Consider the following 22,033-nt stretch of genomic DNA (forward strand, 5'->3'; position numbering starts at 1 on the left):
GATAAATGCAACTACCATGATTCTCTGCATTCGCATCCCATTGTGTTTTAGATTTCTTTTGAACTCACCTCAAAAGCAAGACTAACCCCATTGATGGCCTTTAGTGCGTATTTCTTATTAGAATCGTGTATATCAGTGAACTGAATACAGTACAACCCGGGCTTGTTCTTCTTGTCCGGCTCTTCAATCTTAAATCCTTTAAGAAACGAAATAAAACGAGAGCTGATGCGTCACTGCAGTAAGCACTAGAAAGTTTATGTCTTCCACGTCATGATGTAAATATCGTATACAGGCGACTCCCGATGACTCGCACACTCGCTCAACTGAACCATTTACTACAATTTTAACCTCGGTAACTCGAGCCATCTACAACTCGAACCTTCCGCTAACTCGAAGCAATTTTCAGTTTCCCTTCAACCCTGCACAGTTCTTAGTACCTTGACTTCTCCTGCTGCTTTGCTTTTCTCTTTTTTTCCACTACGTAACTAGTACGTTCTGATTTATAAGGTAAGTTAGAAATGTACTGATGTAAATGTACTCGATCGACGTCTCTACAATTAAATTTCGATAAAATGTAGACTGTATGAATACAAGCACAATAAATACCGTTTTCCCCTCATTGTGGTCATTTGTTCCCTACTCCAAATAACTCAAACTACCTTCAACTTGAACCTTGTTCAATTTCCCTTAATTACAGGTTCGAGCTATCGGGGGTTGACTGTATTATGTCGACTGAGAGTCTACTGTTGGTGATTGGCTTATTTCACTCCGGCCATCAGCAAAAATCTGTAACTTTACTTATTTATTGTTGAAATTAGACCTGCAACGTGTTTGATTGGTGTGGACAACAAATTTCTCTAATTATAATAGGAATCAATGGCGTTTGTACGACTATCATGACGATAAACTTCACCTCGAATCTTATGAAGTCGACTGAGTTTAAAAAAAAATGGCTCTTTTCTTCAATAACTTACGTGTGCTGGTATCTTGGGTAGCTGTGCCAGTAACTGTTACTCCACATTGCTTGCTGCCAGCAACTGTAGGACAGTTAGTGGTATTGTTAATCTTCATAAGATTGCCTCCACCGCATGATCTCTGACTCAGTTTCCAAACCGAGCTCAGGCAATGTAGACTTGATACAACTTCCATGCGAGCCAGCAAGCACGCGACAGCAATCTATAGGTAAAGATTAACAAGACAAATAAACGCTTCTAAGTCACCAAAACAGATTCTGCTAACATATTAAACACGATAAACGTACGAGCAGCTGTTTTCAACGTAGGCATATCAGAATCCAGTTACAGAAATATAGTGAAAAGGAGTTTAACAACTTTTTTTAGTGAGAACATTTCATGAAAAGCCTAGGGCATTTAATGCACATAAAGTTTCTCTTTGCGTTGGAATTAAGGTTTAAAGCTAAGGCCAAAGGACATTGCAGAAAGAATTTCAAACTATTCTCTTAGGGAAAACATCTTAATAGCAGTATCAAAGTTTTAAGTTTCTCTAAAGTTACTTACTACAAAAATCCCCTTCAACGCCATTTGATGCTCTCTCTTTTCGGTCAGCTCAGATTCCAATGTTGAAATTTTCATGGCTAAGCTTCCTTTTATACCATTTTCACAATACAGGTATACATATATGTGGGATACATGTAACTGCCCAAGAATTCGCCTCTCTTTGGGGCTCTTTCGAAGCGCTTCTTTTTGGGGCTCTTCCGAAGCGCCTGGAGCAGTTTTGAAACAGTTTGGTGATAATGCACTTATTCATTCAAAATGAAAGTCCTGCTTTTGAAAGAGACATATCCGACGACTGCCGAAACGGAAAACCCAATTTGAAAAAGTGTGGTTCTAAGTTTTCTGGAACTGAGGCTACGTGTGGGTGTGTTCGACGGAAGTTTTGCAGCTTTAACGGCTTGGCTTCAAACTGATTTTAAACGACGTTCTCAGTCTGTGTACACGATAACAGTAACGGGTCTATTGACAAGGTTGACGACTAAACCGATGTAGCGAGCTTATGAAGCTCACTTTTCAAGCTTTAGCTCTTCGTCGATCAATGTTTTTTTTTTTTTTTTTAACTTTTACCAACTTCAAGTTGATACCCTGCTTAACTTTAGAGGCAGTCATTGAAGTGGAACATCCAGAAACAGGTCCGGGACACTGACAAATATTTAAGCTATTTGGTCTCAAACTTTTACGTATTTCCAAATAGTTGAACGATGATTGCCAATTACTTGAACTAAATGAGATGAAAATAAAAGCGTCAAACGCATAAAATTAAACTAGTCAAGGATGTGTAAAAAAAAAGGTAACGCGAATCCTTGAGCGGTAGTAGATGTCATAACGTTAAAGGAATGCAAAGAAAATAAATTTAAACGCGAACGAACCTACGCCAACTGTTACAAAGTATCATTTTTCACCTCTCGCAACAAGCAGGCACTACGACACTGCTTAAAAATTGGCCTGCTACATGTATGTGACGTGGATAGGAGAGGTGAAAACCCTGGCAGCAAATAAAAGCACCTTACACTATTGCCGATGATCATGATTTTGAAGAGCTTGTTGGCGAAAACAGCCCAACTAAAAGAACACCGTACTGACGTCATGAAGAGCTTATCCCACGCGAGCAGAAAATGTTTTAATATGTCTTATACATGTATGCTTTCAACCGGTTTCGCCTTGTTCTCAGAAACATTCGAAAAAAAATGTCTCGGCTTGAAGTCTGAGAAACATCTCTGGTAGCTGCTGAAAGTTTTGTGCTATTGTTCTTTTGCAGTTTTTTGCAGGCAAAAAGTAAGACCAGCTTAAGAGCGGAAGCAGTCCTACCTCGTTTCGTTTTTATGACACAGCTTGTTGCCGTGACATTCAGTTTGACCTAGGCCGCTGTGCATTGATAGATAAATGTTCATGGTTGAGAGTTTTTTAAGTATTTAAGTGAAATCATTTTTATTTGTACCGCACGGAAACTTCCTCTGTGCTTATTTCGTTAAGTGCTATATGTTTTCCTTATACAATAACAATAAGTCTTGATAAAATACGAGTGAGAGATCAGGCTTGTTTATTTGGGCTTCCTTTATTTATTGAGCGGCGGGGGTCGTCTTCCCGTTTGTGGTCATCAGAAAACACCGGGGACCACTGAATAAACATGAAAATAGAAGTTAATTAAGTGTATAAGCATTCTACTCAATACAGGTTATTATCTAGTGACCACAGGTTGCCTGCATGTATACTTTTTAGCTAAAGGAACTCTTTTTGGTTGGTTCTCTCCTGTCGCGACTTTTATATAAACAGTATTCTCTCTAAGAGCATGACATCCGCAGTCAAGAAAGCTTATGTCGTTCACAAATTATTGTTTTAATTTTCGATCTTGTCGTCTTCTGTCGACTAAACTTGGAGCTAGTTCAACACCTGTTTGCTGAAAAGGGAAGTATTTAGAGCGCTAAGATACCTCTGTTTATTATACATAGCGACTCCAAATCCATAAGCCTATATCACTTGTACTTGACGCTTAACTTTGCGTAATCGGCTTCTTCCCGGGGATGTGGAGTTGAAAAGAAGGGAAGTAGCCTGCTATTTAACCCCCCAAATCCGACACTGCTCTACCACTGAAAACTATTAATACATTTTTTGTCTTGACTTTTCTTTGCTGATCAAATATACAAAATATGCATTACAATCCACATAACTTGACTTGTAATGGCTATTAGTGGTAATTCTTATGCTACGGTATTAAATTATTTATATACTGACATATTAATTACAGTATCAGCGGAAAAGAGAGGTTAAACATTGTATGTGATTCAATTCATTCTAGATTAGGAAGTAGTTAATTTGATGCATTCGTAAATAGTCGTCATGACAGCTAGCGGTTCCGCTTTAACTTGACCCTAATGATCTCAAGTAGGAAAACAATTAATTGTTTAAAAACAATCACTTTGAACGAAGAAATTTCTAAAAAAAAATTGAACCTCCGACAGAAAAGTGAAAAAATTAAAAGAAAGCTATAATGAAAACAATGTAGCTACACAGAACATGAATGACGAGTAAACTATAACGCACATCTTTGTGACAGCAAAATTTAAAAACAGGCGCAGCGGAAACTTCGTTGTTCATTCATGAAAATGACATGTACGTTGGCGGGGAAGTCGAAACACTTACGCCCGATATTGACAAAGAAAATGATTATATTTTCTGAGTCAGTCAAGGTTTGCGCATCTTGGAAAGTTTAATTTAGCCTAATTTTTTTTCCTTGGTCGTTTGTTTTGCAAAGTAGATTTCATGCCTCGACAGCATAGAATTTATTGAGTATCATTCGTCAGGCTTACGACGTTTTTTCAATTTAAATTGGCATAAGTTGCGCATGCACTCATATTTACGTCAGAAAATCTAATTCACTAAAACTAACTAAATCAATCATCTTTGTTGCGCGTAAAATAGGTGACTCGAGTCGCCCAAAACAAAAGATTTCATAATCATATCTATGCAAAAATTTCCTTTTCAAGAGACTCTTATGCAAAAGATTGTTTATAGAAAAGAAAGTAACTAGTCTGGGAGTTAGTTATGATCTTGGTGTAGGTTCTGAACAAAAGTAAATTGAGTTTTAGATTGAAAGAGAAGCGAAATTTACTTCTAAACTCATGGATTGAGGGTAAAGGGCCTCAGAGGTGTTAGAAATAAAGAGGTCAGCAAAATTTTAATAAAATTGAGAATTCTCCTCAGCACGCATCAATGTGTGGTGAACTCGATACAACCAAAAACAAGCTTAATGTTTTATTATTTTTTTTTATTTTGTGACTGTTCTGTGTATAGTCGCAGGGATGGGCGTTCAGTTTGACAAGTACATGACTGACGGGGACATGGCGGGGGGGGGGGGGGGGGCGGCTTCTGAACACGCAACACCGCAAAAAAAATTAACGACCACCGCATCACCGCAAGAAAAGTCAACGAAACACCGTCACCGCAACACGTATTCTTAGCGCCATGATTCGTTCATCTACACTTAAAATAATACTTTTATACCTCAACAATTTTCCACAAAATAAACACATCACAACACTTTTCATTGCGCATATGTTGATACTGCTGATGCCTGTAAATCAGTTTTGTTGCTCTTGTGAAGAAACCTTGCGTGAAGCTAGGAAGCGGACGAAGAAAAACGTGAGGACCCTTGAGAGATGGCCTTTACCCCAGATCCCTCTCTTCTTTTACTTCGCTCACTTTTCTTGGTGTATAAACCCACTGACTGAAGCCCTTTCTTCACTGAAAGTATTGCTTTCCGGAGCTTGCTACGTTTGCGTTCGATATCCATAATCGAAAAAATAATTGAAAAAATTAAATAGGAGGTGTAGAAAGTCGCAAGACTTTGGAGCGGGTAAAGACCGGTATCAGAATGACCTGTAGACGAAGCCGAATAGCAAAAGGAAAAAAAAAAAATAGTAATGTACTCCCTTATATGGGCTATATAGGTATGTGCGGCCCCAATGGTTAGGTTTACTCATAGATAGCCGGGGTATCGATTTTGGCCATTTTGGTTATAAATACGGTATGGTTTTAGCACTCTAGTCTTTAAGTGGACCTTTGCTTGGAACCATTGCTTTACCTTTACTGACTTTACGACGATGAGCCGCGTTCCCCCCCGGTCTCACCTGAGCAGACTGGGTCTGAGAAATAGACACACATGACGTAGTAGCCTCAATGTCGATATATCGATTGGAGAAGTTCGATTATGCTACTTATCGAAAGCTTATTAACGTGTATGTGACAGAATGTCTTCCAAATAGCTGTTTTGGTGGTCAAAGGACATCATTTAAGTCTGGCGATCGGTAACTTGACATGCAGCATTCGAAGAACTGAATGTTTGCGGCAGTTCGCGATTCCAAGAGTGTTGTTAAGCGCTAACACATGGAAACTTGGTTCGCGACTGTGTCAGGCCAAAACAGAGCAGGTCTAAAAGCAGGTCACTTCAAGGGGACAAGAAAGGTATTTTGGCGAATTACATGACAAGTAGTAGGTACCGGGCCTATGAAAGTGTGAATGTCTTGATTTGGCGGGAAGGTGCATTCCGTGTCACAACAGTATAGTTACCCATAATGCATTGCAAGGTGTATGTGACAATAAAGGCTGCTGTTAGCCAGGAACCAGAAGAAGCAAAGTCAAGACTATAGCATATTTGAGGAAAACAGTGACCCCTTGAATTGCTCTGTCTAAAAGCTTTCCCCAGGATTGAGATAATTATCACAAACAATGCAAAATAGCGACCTACACGAACTCGTTGGCGAGGTGATTTTCGACGTAGCAAAATTCTGAACTTGGAAATTCTGTAGGTTTCTCAAAGTTGAAAATAGGCGAAGAAGGGTTTTCTGCCCATGAAGAAAACAAGTAAAAGACAAAATAACGAACAAATTTTAAACCAAGGTAGCCGGGTTGATGATTAGAATTAACGCTACTGGACTATAGTAAATCTAAGACTTGAGAATGTGGACTGGACTTGGAAATCCGGATCATCAATTTTTCTGCCTCATTTGGTTCACCTTGTCGATGTTTAAATGTGAGTTTCTATAGTTCATTGTGCTTAACCAGTGACCCAAAATCAGCTCCAGAGTGAAATTCTTATTCTGAACCATCTTTCTGGCAGATAATTTTGCACAAACGTACAGACACTGGTGTTTGAGGCTCTTCCAACACACCCCAGCAGAGAACATAAATGTTTCGAAACGCCCATTTTATCAAAAAAGAAAACTACTGTGCTAGGTGTTTTGGAAGGAATAACTTATATTTTATCATATCAAGGGTATAAAAGTGATCTTCAGTGTCGGATGACACGTTTTGTGGTCGTGACGTCACAAAACACATTTTTGTAAATAAGCTAGTTTTGCAAGAGAACTTTTACGCCAATTTGCTGTCGACGTGTTGCTTAGGGAAAGGAAATGCTGATAATATGATACAACATTAACTAACCCGTTTTTAAAAGATTTTATGAATACTTTAATATTGTCACGTGACCTATTTCCTAACATTGCACGGATTTAATGCAAAATAGGCAAAATTTAAAACACGCTATAAAAACGCCTTTGTAAAGAAAAGGAAATTACTAGTCTTACTCACTATCAGTTGCTTTTTCCGCTCAAACAGGGTACAAAGTTTTGAAATAATAACTAGTGACCTAACCAGGCAATGGAGCGGTAACTCTATGGGTGTTGCTTAACAATGTCAAACTATTACGGGTGCAGCTTTTTAGGCTAAATGATCATATATATATCACTTTATTAGTGAAATGAAGACTTGTTATCGCGTTCAAGCACCCAGCATCTTATGCCTGTAGTTTTTCTAACGTATTTATAAACAAATAGTACTGTTTCGTTCTCAAAGTGTAAAATCCTATGTTTGACTACCTTAAATGACGTGAATAACTTCTAGCTGCTAGTTCTTAACTAAAGCAAACATTTTTTATTGCTACTTACCGAAAAAAAACAAACGTCAACTCCTATTACTTTTCCTTTAAAACAAATATATATTTCTATTTCTCAACTGATATGCTGACCCTAAGGTAACCCTAGCCCTAGCCCTAGCCCTCGCCCTACCCCTAGCCCTAGCCCTCGTCCTAGCCCTAACCCTAAGCCTAACCCTAAAAGCTAACCATAACCTGAAGCCTGACCCTAAGTGACGTAACCCTTACCCTAACCGTACCTGTAAACCTGACCCTATTTTTTTCATCTATTTTGTAAAAAGCTTCCGTAGTTGTAGGAAATGTTCCTTTTCATCAGGGAAATGAATGAGCCTGCAATGGTAAATCAGGTCATATTGGGTGCCTTATTTACCTCACAAGGTCATTAAGCGTCTCCAGCAATGATATTCCTAGACAAAGGGCTGAATTTTCCTTCATTTTATGAAATATTGAGGAATTTTATATTCATTACGCAATAACTCAGAGTGGTCTGACGACATGCAGTATCTTCAGGAGTCGGGAGGGCTGAGAATACCAGAAATGACCAGCAGGCCTTGAAGAGAACCAGAAGGAAGACCAGGGCTGCCTCAATTGTAGCACCATCCTCCTTCGTCTGCGTTATTTGGAACAGAGACTGCCACTCCAGAGTGGGACTCTACAGCCACACGAGACGATGCTCCGCATCGACATAGCGCTACACCATCGTCTCCCGAGACGAACGGCTGCCGACGCAATAACTCAGTGGGGGGCAGTGTAGCAATCACGTGATAGTCATAAATCACAAGAGAGAGCTTTGTTTTACTTAAAATAATATATGGTAAATTTGGCATGGCATTTGCCATTTGCCATTTGTTCTGTGATAGACTAGTGCAAACCCAAAGACCCTACAAACACTCAAAATGTCCACTTAAGGGGGTATGGTACCCTAAAATATGGTGATGTTCATGAAAAATTCAATTTCTTGGAAATAAAAGATTTAAGACCCTTGAGGACTTGTCAAAAACACTTTGAAACGATCTTGCCGAATTCCCTTCCAGATGAGTGTAAAATTTAAGGAAAGTACACAGTGGTATAAGTTTTTTCACGTAGCAACGGCCATAGCAACGACTGTTTACTATAAGAACGTGACCAAAAATATAGCTTATTTTAACTTATATGAAGGAAAAAAGCTTTTAAGACATGCACAACTCGATTGGTATAATTATTTATGAAAAGCTTTGCCTCAAATTGCCATCACAGGCTCATTCATTTCCCTTATGAATAGGAATATTTCCCACAACTGTGGTAACTTTTTTACAAAATAGAACAACCATTGCATCCCCTCCCCCGAGATCCAATCTGCACCCTCCCCCCCGCTATTTGTGGCTCGTTAAATGCTTAATACCTCGTGTAAGAAACTTAAAGTGCATTTTTCTCAAAAGTTTACTTTTGTACCGACTGACTTCGCGCCAAAATTTCTACTTTGCAAGGTTTTTAAGTAGAATTCCCGAAACTTGGGCTCATCAAAGACCAATAGTGTCGTGATGTTATCAGCCAAAAAAATCGTAACATTTTAAGGTCTGTCACGTGACATGAGATGATTTGTCCACTGGGTGTGGTAAAAAATAAGGTTATTTCCAAATAAAGCCTGTAAAAAGCACTGAAAATAAGAGTTAACTGTCAAAACTTAGCTTCATTGCACAGAAGAAAACAGAAACTTACACGATATGCTTATTTGACAGTCAAATATTGTTTTGTACAAGAGCAGGAAGTGTTGACGTCAATACTATAAAACACTACCTCAAAACGCTTCAGGTTAGTAAGTTGTTTACTATTTGACGTTTTGCTCTGTCTTTGGAGGCCTGTAATCGGCCCGCTGCCCATAGTTAGCTACTCAGAGTGCACATTAGATCGGCTACAAACACCAGCCATATATTAGATGACTTAAATAAAACTTTGAGATATCAACTGTTCAACTTCTTATAGAGTTAACAACTCACAATTTAACTTACTAGAAGAATCCCTCTGTACTCCATATAGCCGCCTATTTTCTCACCTTGTCAATCCAGATCAATCGTTGTGGGTTAATTTAATTTTCTCTCCTAGAGGCATCTTATTTATACTGTTCGCACGATAAAGATGTTTTGTTTCATGCACTTTATAAAACAGCCGAGGAATTCATCTTTTTACCACTTCCGAAAGTTCCTGTGCAGAAAATACAAATAGTACGTGATTCTGAACCAACTCGACTGTGTTCAGTTAGACGGTTGGCTAGACAGGATGCAATACATGGAAGAAATACTTGGCACGGGATTGAACAAACGAAGAAGCCAGAAACGTAGGCGAAATACTGTATTAAATAAACGAATTCTTCTTCGTCTTGTGTAGTGACGCCCTGATAAAAAAAAAAAAAACGAAAAAAAAATTTAAAAAAATTCCCTAATAAAGTGTATCCGTGACCACTTCTTTCACATTTTGTGAAACCTTGTCCCGCGTTCGGGCCAGGCATTTGAATTAAAGGAGGTTAAATTTAACAAAAACCCCTCATACTGAAAGGCTTACAGTTTTATCTTCTCGTGCTTGAAATTCAAACTGTACAGTTTTCGTCTCAGATAGAAACTTATAGAGTGGAACTAGAATTGTTAAGTTCAGAACAGGAAATTTCCGTTTCTTACGATAGCCAGCCTCAGTAAAATCAAAACCCACATCACTTATCTTTTCAGCACTTTAATCAGCATCTGTAACATTGGAAAAACAAAACCTCACGCATCTTATGCCACGAGCACCATTCTTAAAAGAGAGGTTTCCTACTTTAATTATCAAAACACAAAACAATTCAGTCTCTGCCGGTTTAGTTGTTGTGACGACATAGGTAAAGCCAGTTATCTGTTTACCTGAAAAATGTTTAATGTTCGATTTCACTAACATTTCAACAAAAATATCACTCAGTCAAAACAAATCATTGAACAAACAGAGAAATGGTATTTTGAAAGTTTTTTTTTACCATCGTTGTTATATTTACTTAACAAACTACTTCCTGTTAATTTAAAGAACAAATACAATGATTTAAATACCTAACTGTTGTTGGATAACAAAACTTATACAGATATATATTTCTCGAAAGAAACATTTCCTATTTTTTACATTGTCAAGGCTAGACACGGTTTGACACTTGCCCGTATATTGACGTTTTTGATCCAAAACTGAGAGTTTGTGGTAGTTGATTTCCCAGCCAAGTTTTTATCAACTAAACCTGAACACACAAACTTATCTAATTTGTGTTATGTCGAATTATGTTGCTTTAACACAACACCCTAGCTAAGTGATTATCAAACTTACTCAATCATAAAATCAACACTTCCCGTGTAATAGAAACAAGAGTGGAAGTTTTAGGGGATTCGCTTACGGCCTGCATGAATTCATCCGGTCCGCCCCCTCCCTTCGTCTCCTCATGTTCGTGATTCTACTTTTGTGTCAGTAAACCGATCAGTCATATATTCTCTACCAAGATTCTTAAGAATGGCTGACTGTTAGGATCCAGAACCGCCGGTCAACGACCCATTTGGCAAATCGCTCATATTTTGCCCAAAGATACCCTTAGGTGAGCTAATTCTAAAAATCATATTTCAAGGTTCCAGCGAATTTTTATTTTTCAGAAATTCGCGAAAATTTGAAAGCGCGGTCAAAGTGCGGTTTTTCGTGTAATAAAATGACCGAAATAAGGTGCGAGGCCGAAACGCTGGTAAAGTCTTAAAATAAATTCAGTTGACTTCAAACTTCACACAAATGTGGAACAACCACTCTAATTTATTCCTCGTTTTAAACTAATCTCAGAGATGTTGATATAGTGGCTTTCCGAACAATTTTAAACACACCTATGAAGCGTGTGAAAAATAACGGAAAAATATAGATCATGTTTAACAGCTTAAAAATGCATCTGGTACCTCACTTTCCGATTATTTTACTTTACAGCCTAGAAATATCATTATTAAACATATATCATGCCAAGTTTCATGCTCGAACTCGCAGTATTTCCCTTTGAGAAAAATGAAAATCTATGTCAATGTGTTGGGCGCAAATAACACAATAATTATACACGAACAAGAGACAAATCAGTTTCAACGGCGAAAGTAAAAGGCCATCATTCATTAAAATCCCGTCAATTCACTGCTATCAGTAGAAACATAATGTCCACTACATAGAAACTGTTTTTAGACGTTTTCGAAACATTGCGCGTTAACTTTGTTTAATTTCCTGTCCGCCGTCATGTCTAGTCTGTCATCGCGTGTATTTCCTTAATGTAAACAACACTGTGAATGGTTTTCACGACAAACGCAAGAGATTTCCTGTAACCTTAATGTTTTCGGCTCACCAAAACGCTTTAAGTTCGTTAAGACACAATAATGGGGCAACTTGGAATGCTGTTTAGCATTAAGGACGTTAAAGGACTGTAAATTAATCGAGTTGAAATATCTTGAAGCAAATCAAAATCGCGCCCTTATTCTAATTTGGCAAACAGCCGACCTCCGTTCAAGCTCAAGAAGTCGAGAGGTTAATTCGGCAATGTATTACCGGTACAACAACAGAATCATACCGAGGTCACAAAAGTGTAAGTTTAAAAGTGTATTGGCAAGTCCCAAATAAATTTCGCCTATATAAAATGGAAACAAGAAGTGAAACGCTCTGACCCGAAACAAATAAACAAAATATTAATACGACTAATTTAATCCGAAAATGGTACAGAAAACATACCTAAAAGCCGTCGATTCCCCTCAATACCACTCCACATTGCCTTAAAGAGCCCAAGCTTTCTGCTGTAAGAATCAGGGGCCCCAGGAATCTGTTTTTATCATATCGGCAACCATGCTGCGTGGCTGATATTCGAGACTCAGTAAAAGTTGTCACACAACCGTACGAGCAGCCCAGTCACGCTTTCACTGCTCTTGCGCAAATGTTCAACATTTCGCAATTTACATAAACCGATTACAAGTTTAAAGTAGTGACAGTAGATTGAAATGCGCTTCTTAAAGCTGACCTATCCAGGAGCAATTATTTCTTGTTCTTGAATGGCTCTTAGTTGTAGCTACAGTCGGGAAAGGGGGGGTGGGGAAGGGGGTACTCCTGGAAATTTCGGATATCTGTATGCCGTGGAAGATTAAGTGGTCTCCAGCTCTTAACGCCAACACTGACACACCAGATGATTCTCGAAGTATCACAGGGATCACTAAGCTAAATAATTTTGAGTTTAGCTCCGCTGAGTCAATTACCTGTTGGCGCGCATATTGCATTGACCGTGGACAGGTGGAAAAACAGTTAAACCGGAAAAGCCTGGTGTACATTGTAATTTAGCGTTGTCCAACACGCAATCGGTCAGGTTGTAATGCTAATCGTATTTGACAGAATCTCAAGTTTTCTTTCGACACATACTGGGGTGACATACTCCTAGATGGGCATGACCGGGAGCCATGAGTCAAGTCAGTCAACTCGCAAAGCTTAACAGAAGAGTGATAGTGAACCACTGGTGGAAGGACTGCAGATTGTCCCTACGCTTTACCCAGATAGGCCTCTGTTTTATTCTAATGAACTGATGCTGTGACAATGATGCCATGTAGCTTTACGAACATGCTAATTGTCAAGGGTTTCTTTTGTAATTTAGTCAGACATCGCTCTTTCTTTATTTCTGCTGGAAACATCGTTCTCTAAAGGAGACTTCAGGTCATTTTCTAAAAAGGCACGAACACTGCGACTCCAGCATCGGTGCCATTATCAACAGGTGTGAGCGAGAAAGCGTCTGGTGATGCTTCCATGGATAGTAACCATGCATGGCAGGGGTGTATTGATGTCTTCAAGGCAGCTGCATTCGTGTCTTTCATAGTCTGTCCACTTTAGAGAGGCACTTGTCTCTGGAGAAATATACTCAGTCACTGGAGAGACATTCCCTTATGGACTTAGCCAAAATGTGCTACAAACCCTGCTTGGAGCAAGCGTTGGCGCGTTACTCAAAGCCACAATAGGTCACCAAGAAGCCCTTGTTGTTTCAAAAGAGGGTTGGGCTCTCAGGGCAGTCAGTGACAAGCAGCACTCGTATCTTATGGTAAAATTCCGCACTGGTCAAACGACAGGCCGAAAGCTTGACGCCGAAATGGTGGCGCGGGAAATGCGCAGAGCCCAGGATCCTTATAATATTCGTCTTTTTCAGGTGCTAGTTTTTCGGGGCGGGGAGGATCGTTAAATTTTTGTAGAGAGGGAGAGGGAGTAGAGGAGAAAGACCTTTAGAGGAAAAACTCATGGCCGAATCGTCTCAACCTCGTTCCCAGGGTCTTTCATCTTACCGCACCCTGGAGCGTACTCCAGTCGGGCGGTAAGATGAGAGACTCTAGGAACGAGGTTTGAATCACCCTTTTGATTTGAGTCACCCTTTCCAAATTCGCTGCAACGATTAATTTACCTTTATCGGCTTAAAATTAGATGATCTAATGCATTTTGTTTCCGACACTGCGCGTAGACGCAGCGCAACAGTGCCTTAACAAACTAATCACTCTAGAAGATCTGAAAACATAGATCTCCCAAACAGCTTACTTTCCTGAAAATAGTTTTTCACAAAGAACTACTTATTTATGATTTTTTTATACTGCAAAAGAAACCCTTGACCATTAGCATGTTCATAAAGCTAAATGGCATCATTGTCACAGCATCCGTTCATTAGAATAAAACAGAGGCCTATCAGGGTAAAGCGTAGGGACAATCTGCAGTCCTTCCACCAGTGGTTCACTATCACTCTTCTGTTAAGCTTTGCGAGTTGACTGACTTGACTCATGGCTCCCGGCCACGCCCATCTAGGAGTATGTCACCCCAGTATGTGTCGAAAGAAAACTTGAGATTCTGTCAAATACGATTAGCATTACAACCTGACCGATTGCGTGTTGGACAACGCTAAATTACAATGTACACCAGGCTTTTCCGGTTTAACTGTTTTTCCACCTGTCCACGGTCAATGCAATATGCGCGCCAACAGGTAATTGACTCAGCGGAGCTAAACTCAAAATTATTTAGCTTAGTGATCCCTGTGATACTTCGAGAATCATCTGGTGTGTCAGTGTTGGCGTTAAGAGCTGGAGACCACTTAATCTTCCACGGCATACAGATATCCGAAATTTCCAGGAGTACCCCCTCCCCCCCCCCCCCCTTCCCGACTGTAGCTACAACTAAGAGCCATTCAAGAACAAGAAATAATTGCTCCTGGATAGGTCAGCTTTAAGAAGCGCATTTCAATCTACTGTCACTACTTTAAACTTGTAATCGGTTTATGTAAATTGCGAAATGTTGAACATTTGCGCAAGAGCAGTGAAAGCGTGACTGGGCTGCTCGTACGGTTGTGTGACAACTTTTACTGAGTCTCGAATATCAGCCACGCAGCATGGTTGCCGATATGATAAAAACAGATTCCTGGGGCCCCTGATTCTTACAGCAGAAAGCTTGGGCTCTTTAAGGCAATGTGGAGTGGTATTGAGGGGAATCAACGGCTTTTAGGTATGTTTTCTGTACCATTTTCGGATTAAATTAGTCGTATTAATATTTTGTTTATTTGTTTCGGGTCAGAGCGTTTCACTTCTTGTTTCCATTTTATATAGGCGAAATTTATTTGGGACTTGCCAATACACTTTTAAACTTACACTTTTGATGACCGCGGTTTGATTTTGTTGTTGTACCGGTAATACATTGCCGAATTAACCTCTCGACTTCTTGAGCTTGAACGGAGGTCGGCTGTTTGCCAAATTAGAATAAGGGCGCGATTTTGATTTGCTTCAAGATATTTCAACTCGATTAATTTACAGTCCTTTAACGTCCTTAATGCTAAACAGCATTCCAAGTTGCCCCATTATTGTGTCTTAACGAACTTAAAGCGTTTTGGTGAACCGAAAACATTAAGGTTACAGGAAATCTCTTGCGTTTGTCGTGAAAACCATTCACAGCGTTGTTTACATTAAGGAAATACACGGGATGACAGACTAGACATGACGGCGGACAGGAAATTAAACAAAGTTAACGCGCAATGTTTCGAAAACGTCTAAAAACAGTTTCTATGTAGTGGACATTATGTTTCTACTGATAGCAGTGAATTGACGGGATTTTAATGAATGATGGCCTTTTACTTTCGCCGTTGAAACTGATTTGTCTCTTGTTCGTGTATAATTATTGTGTTATTTGCGCCCAACACATTGACATAGATTTTCATTTTTCTCAAAGGGAAATACTGCGAGTTCGAGCATGAAACTTGGCATGATATATGTTTAATAATGATATTTCTAGGCTGTAAAGTAAAATAATCGGAAAGTGAGGTACCAGATGCATTTTTAAGCTGTTAAACATGATCTATATTTTTCCGTTATTTTTCACACGCTTCATAGGTGTTTTTAAAATTGTTCGGAAAACCACTATATCAACATCTCTGAGATTAGTTTAAAACGAGGAATAAATTAGAGTGGTTGTTCCACATTTGTGTGAAGTTTGAAGTCAATTGAATTTATTTTAAGACTTTACCAGCGCTTCGTCCTCGCACCTTATTTCGGTCATTTTATTACACGAAAAACCGCACTTTGACCGCGCTTTCAAATTTTCGCGAATTTCTGAAAAATAAAAATTCGCTGGAACCTTGAAATATGATTTTTAGAATTAGCTCACCTAAGGGTATCTTTGGGCAAAATATGAGCGATTTGCCAAATGGGTCGTTGACCGGCGGTTCTGGATCCTAACAGTCAGCCATTCTTAAAGAGCTTTTTGCAAATAGTACACTCAAAACAGTTGGCTCGTTACACGCCATAAATTAAGTTTTATTCCACCGTCAGGAGTGCAGTAGTGAGAGGGCTCGAGCTACCAGCTGTGCCTCGTGGGTTGGAGTACTTTACAAAGCGTCATAATTGATTTGGGTTGAGTTTGTTGTTGGTTTCCTCCCTTGGTCCGAGTGATTTTATCAGGGGTTTACTCCTTCCACAGAATCGTACAAAATGTTCCACTGAAATCCCAATTGGACTGAACTGCTAAAAGCGTACGAATAGTTATACTCTGGATGGGCCACTACTTCTTTTTTATATTTACACTTTACATTCCACGTTCTATGGATACGTAATTATAAAGGTCTTTGGAAGTCGTTATATTTTGCCAGCAACAGTTATTATTTTTTAGCTTCAAACTGATTTTAAACAATGTGCCCGATCTTTGTACACTTTAACTATAACGCCCAGCTATTTATCAGTTTGACGATTAACCGCTGCTCAGATCAAAGAGACTAACCGCAAAGGGTCAGATCAAAAAGGCTAACCGCAAAGAGCTTCTTAAGCTAAAAGGTATACATGCGGGCAAACTGCGGTTACAAGATAATAACCTGCATCGAGTAAAGATTACTCAAAGAGGTAATGCAACTTTTAATTTTACTGTTTTCAGTGTTCCGGCGTGTTTCACGAAGACTGTGCTTCCAATTTTATCGATGCCCAGCTCAAGCGCCATGGATTTTCTTTTAGACGTGGAAAATGAGCCGTGAAACTCACAGATCCATTTTTTTTGAGATTTAATCACAGTGCTCTTGTGCGGAAGATCGATGGCTCAAAAGTGAGGTCTCCAAAGATAACGAAACGCCCTGTACATGTTTTGATCTTGAATAAAGATCACTGATTCTAATAATACATGACCGCAGGAACATAAATAATAAAAATAAGCATTATTTTAAGTCAGTGATGCATAATAAGACTTATAAGAGATGTTAAGTGCTAACAGAACCTGAACCATCTCTAGCTGGATCTCTTTTAAAACTAGATCTAGCCTGTTAATACAACTCCGTTTCAAGTCGCTTTATTCTATAGTCTCCTGTCGTCTCGTAACACTTCCTCCGCGAGGAGCGTTTCGTGTGACCCCAACGGAAGACTACCCCTGCTTAGTAGATAAAACAAGGGCAAATAAACAAGCCTGACCTTACACTCATAAATTATCAAGACTTAGCGTATAAAGAAAACACACAGCACTTAACGGAATATCTCTCAATTATCACGTTTCCTTTTCCTGTTTTGTGAGTGTCTCGACGGTCAACAAGCGACGGAGGAATATATCCGATTCTATAATGGTTAATAGGATTGGATGATGACGTTGAAACTCGTTGAAGCATCCCGCTAAGTGCACCTTCTTCGCTCCACTTTAAAAGTCTTAAAAGGTGGAAACAATTCACCGGCGGTCGGGAAGACACGTTTATGTTCTTGCTATTGGAATCCCAAACTGACTTAACTTTATGGAATGATTTTGGTGGACGATATCATTGTACGAAAACTATAGAGCTACACAGTTAATTACGGGCAGACAGGTACTCAGTAAGTCACAGCGGAAGTTACCGTGCTGACTTTTCTTTAAGAGGCATGGCCCGGGGGGAATACTCCCTTATATGGGCTATATAGGTATGTGCGGCCCCAAAGGTTAGGGGTTTACAGCCGTTTTAGTCATAAATAGGGTATCGATTTTGGCAATTTTGGTTATAAATACGGTATGGTTTTAGCACTCTAGTCATTAATTGGGTATATTTCTTAGCAGAAGCTACTTTTTCATTGCTATCCGATAAGAACGACAACAAAAGTCCTTCATAACTTCAGTTTTAAGGCAACTACGCGAGCTGCAACTGTCATAAATAGGGTATCGAATTTTTGGCCAGGTCATAAATAGGGTAGGAAAAATCGCAGATTTTGGTCAAAAATAGGGTAAGGGTTATGGGAAGTGGGCCGCACAACCCCACCCAACTTTTCTGGGAGTACCTCCCCCCGGGAGCCATGGAAAACGCGAAACAAATGAAAGAAACATCACGGACTCTTATTGATAACGAACAGTAATCTATCAATTCACAGCCTAGGTCAAACTAAATGTCACGGTAACAAACTGTGTCTTCGCAGCAAGGTAAATCGTCTCCCCAATTCACCTCAATTCGGTGAATAACTGTAAATTATACAAGAGTAAACGAGACGAGTACATCAATTTCTTATAGGGCAAGGTAGTCTAATAGCAAATTTTGTTTTTTGTGTTATGCTGATTTTGTTAAAATAAACCAACCGAGCCACAACTATCCAGGACTTTTAATCTAAACTGAACACATTACTCGTGTACATCGTCATGTAGGATCAAAAACCTAGTCAAACAACAACAACATGGCGGGAACTTGAAGCGTGCATTAAAGAGAATCAACCAATCAGCTTCTATTGTAACGCATACATTATCATAAATATTTCAACAGATTTAAGGATATCGATAACAGGAAGGGGGGAAAAAACACAGGAGAGATATACGACTACAGCGTAAAAAACCCGTATAATTCTCTGTACTTTATTAAAACAATTAATTCCGTGCTGGTCTAGTTCATGTGACTACATAGGTAAAGCCAGTTATCGCAGCTAGATTTAAATTCAATAACATTTTAACGAAAATATTACTCCGTCAAAACATATTATTAAACAAATGGTAGCCTGCGTAGCTTGGCGGTTTTTAAGCAATTTGAGCGCGTTAAGAAAGCGGCGAGGCCGTGATAACGAGCGCCAAAGCCTGCGAAGCTACGAGGAGCCAAATTGCTTAAAAACTTCCTTGAACCGCCAAGCTACACGGGCTAACAAATATGGTAGTTTGAAAATTTTATTCATCTGTTATGTTTACTTTGCAAATTACTTCTAGTTACTTACATGACAAACAAGTTAAATACAATGAATTAAATACCATGCCGGCTAAGTGTTGTTTGGTAACAAAACTTACACAGGTATTTTTCGGAAGAGACATTTCCTAACCTTCATATTGTTAACGCTAATCAGAGATAGTCCTCCATGGCAGTGGCCTGTTAGACACTTGGCCACGTTATTACTCGGCCTATATTACCGTGACAGGCCCCTTCCTGTGAATGTAATTGAAAGAGAATGACAAATCAATATAAACATAATTTACAATCAAGAAGAACACTAACTGTCAGTAAATTACAGAGTTAATTTAACTAAACAAAAAAAAAAAAAAAAAAACTCGACTGTGCGCGACATTCATTCATAATTTCCGGCTAATGCACTGTGGCAAAATTAAACAGACTACTGGAGCTACCGCAGAACGACGCTTGAGCACTTTCCATATCGGGCCCAGCCCACGCTATCCCGGAGAAATTTGAAAACGCAGCTTTATTTCAACGGTTTATAGGTCTAACGTGCACACTAATCCGGAGAAACTGTTTACGGAAAACAAAACTCACGACAGTCATGTGATTAACCCTGACCGTTAAATGGTACACACACAAGTGTTTCTGCCGTCAATGATTGTTGTGTTCTCAAAGGCCGATCGGGGCCTTAGTCATAATCATATCAAAATACTTCGAATCTGATTGGTTATCAGCACGTTCTCTTTGGAACGGGCAACTTAGCTATCCAATAACAAGGTGTCAAATAGCAACATTTGCGCGGCGTGCGAGTTTTATTTGCCTTTTCTTGAGAATGAACACTTCTCTATCAGTTTCCAAAACTTTTCAGAAATTATTTTTCCCCCGAGAACTTTGTCATCTAAATGGTAAAATCGTAAACAAGCTTGGCTTCGTCTAGATACTTCCACGATTGTTTATGGTTAGATTTATTGGTAACTCTGTCTGAAATCATACTTAAGGTCATTCACCAGTATTGCATTGCGCATCCCTACTGCGCATAATTTCAAGCGTGATTAGAGCGCGCGCATTAAAACATGGCGACTTTTTCTTTACAGCTGGACCTCGCCATAGCGGTAAACCGTCATTTTCTCGCAAACTGGTATGGTGACCTATCATTTTTTCTCTGTTGTTTTGAATTGAGTAATAAATTTCTCTGTGTAAAATAAATATGGACCAATTCTCAGTGTAGAACAAAAAGCAATCGTCGGAAAGATGAATTTAGCAAGGAATCGTGACTACAATCATGATGGTATTATAAGGATTTATATGGGTATAAACAAGGTGCTGTTGCTCCTAAACGAAAATGGGGACCCCTCATTTTTATTTCAAAATTTAAGTTCCTATAATATAAACAGTCAATAGGCAAAGTTTCACAAAAGTCTCAGTACAGGTTCTATTTTAGTGGAATGACCTTAAATGAAACATTATCTTAGCCACTTATAGGCCGAATGTTGGGTGTGGTATATATACTTCATTATAAAAGTGATGACGATGACGATGATGATGATAATCATAATAAATGATTTGGCATTTTAAAGCAGTTTAGTTTTGCTGTAGTCCATTGGTACCCAGAGCGGCGTAAATTCATCTAATCACACTATTTTATTTTTAATGGCCAATTCTCGCTATGAGACATCGTACGGAATCATGGCAGTTGTTTCATCCAAACAAGTATCCAGGCCAAGATGATAAATGCAACTACCATGATTCTCTGCAGTCGCATCCCATTGTGTTTTAGATTTCTTTTGAACTCACCTCAAAAGCAAGGCTAACCCCATTGATGGCCTTTAGTGCGTATTTCTTATTAGAATCGTGTTTATCAGTGAACTGAATACAGTACAACCCGGGCTTGTTCTTCTTGTCCGGCTCTTCAATCTTAAATCCTTTTAGAAACGAAATAAAACGAGAGCTGATGCGCCACTGCAGTAAGCACTAGAAAGTTTATGTCTTCCACGTCATGATGTAAATATCGTATACAGGCGACTCCCGATGACTCGCACACTCGCTCAACTGAACCATTTACTACAATTTTAACCTCGGTAACTCGAGCCATCTATAACTCGAACCTTCCGCTAACTCGAAGCAATTTTCAGTTTCCCTTTAACCCTGCACAGTTCTCAGTACCTTGACTTCTCCTGCTGCTTTGCTTTTCACTTTTTTTCCACTACGTAACTAGTACGTTCTGATTTATAAGGTAAGTTAGAAATGTACTGATGTAAATGTACTCGATCGACGTCTCTACAATTAAATTTCGATAAAATGTAGACTGTATGAATACAAGCACAATAAATACCGTTTTCCCCTCATTCTGGTCATTTGTTCCCAACTCCAGATAACTCAAACTACCTTCAACTTGAACCTTGTTCAATTTCCCTTAATTACAGGTTCGAGCTATCGGGGGTTGACTGTATTATGTCGACTGAGAGACTACTGTTGGTGATTGGCTTATTTCACTCCGGCCATCAGCAAAAATCTGTAACTTTACTTATTTATTATTGAAATTAGACCTGCAACGTGTTTGATTGGTGTGAACAACAAATTTCCCTAATTATAATAGGAATCAATGGCGTTTGTACGACTATCATGACGAGAAACTTCACTTCCAATCTTATGAAGTCGACTGAGTTAAAAAAAAATGGCTCTTTTCTTCAATAACTTACGTGTGCTGGTATCTTGGGTAGCTGTCCAGTAACTGTTACTCCACATTGCTTGCTGCCAGCAACTGTAGGACAGTTAGTGGTATTGTTAATCTTCATAAGATTGCCTCCACCGCATGATCTCTGACTCAGTTTCCAAACCGAGCTCAGGCAATGTAGACTTGATACAACTTCCATGCGAGCCAGCAAGCACGCGACAGCAATCTATAGGTAAAGATTAACAAGACAAATAAACGCTTCTAAGTCACCAAAACAGATTCTG

The 22,033-nt window shown here is 39.2% G+C and overlaps 2 long non-coding RNA genes across 2 annotated transcripts; one reads left to right on the top strand and one right to left on the bottom strand.

The window, feature by feature from the left end:
- Positions 1–956: 956 nt before the first annotated feature.
- Positions 957–12,424, bottom strand: LOC149115795 (uncharacterized). Its single transcript, XR_016205815.1, has 2 exons — positions 12,172–12,424; positions 957–1,176 (listed from the first exon to the last, which is right to left on the bottom strand). It is a non-coding gene; the product is annotated as an uncharacterized LOC149115795 (long non-coding RNA).
- A 2,316-nt stretch (positions 12,425–14,740) lies between these two features.
- LOC149115796 (uncharacterized) lies at positions 14,741–17,348 on the top strand. The gene is made up of 2 exons (XR_016206134.1): positions 14,741–14,949; positions 16,861–17,348. It is a non-coding gene; the product is annotated as an uncharacterized LOC149115796 (long non-coding RNA).
- The last annotated feature ends 4,685 nt before the right edge of the window (positions 17,349–22,033 follow it).

The sequence above is a fragment of the Orbicella faveolata genome, unplaced genomic scaffold (assembly GCF_042242905.1).
Source record: "Orbicella faveolata isolate gen_17 unplaced genomic scaffold, um_ofav_v1 contig_13, whole genome shotgun sequence".
Classification (NCBI taxonomy): Eukaryota; Metazoa; Cnidaria; class Anthozoa; order Scleractinia; family Merulinidae; genus Orbicella; species Orbicella faveolata.